Genomic DNA, 326 nt, shown 5'->3' with positions numbered 1-326 from the left:
TTTAACCCAACAGTTGGGTTAGTCCATATTTCACCCAACATTGGGTTGAAACAACCCAGCATTTTTTAGAGTGTAGCATTACTCTAGTTTCAGCCTCAGACATCACGTCCATGGAACGTTGGCTGAATGTCTGATGAATAAGGCACACAAAATGGGAAACACTTTGGGAGTTTTTTAAGTCGTCATGTGATTAGTTTAATTCTACAAGATTTCTGGGAGACGTGTGTGTCGCGTTCTTTAATGGTGCACCTGGAAACAAAACCGTTGTGATGCCAAACCTCCTCAAGGAAATTTACAGCTGTGACATTTTCCCTGAAAGTTTGAGT

This window comes from Sinocyclocheilus anshuiensis, unplaced genomic scaffold (assembly GCF_001515605.1).
Source record: "Sinocyclocheilus anshuiensis isolate Anshui unplaced genomic scaffold, SAMN03320099.WGS_v1.1 scaffold1051, whole genome shotgun sequence".
NCBI lineage: Eukaryota > Metazoa > Chordata > Actinopteri > Cypriniformes > Cyprinidae > Sinocyclocheilus > Sinocyclocheilus anshuiensis.
This window is presented reverse-complemented; position numbering follows the sequence as displayed.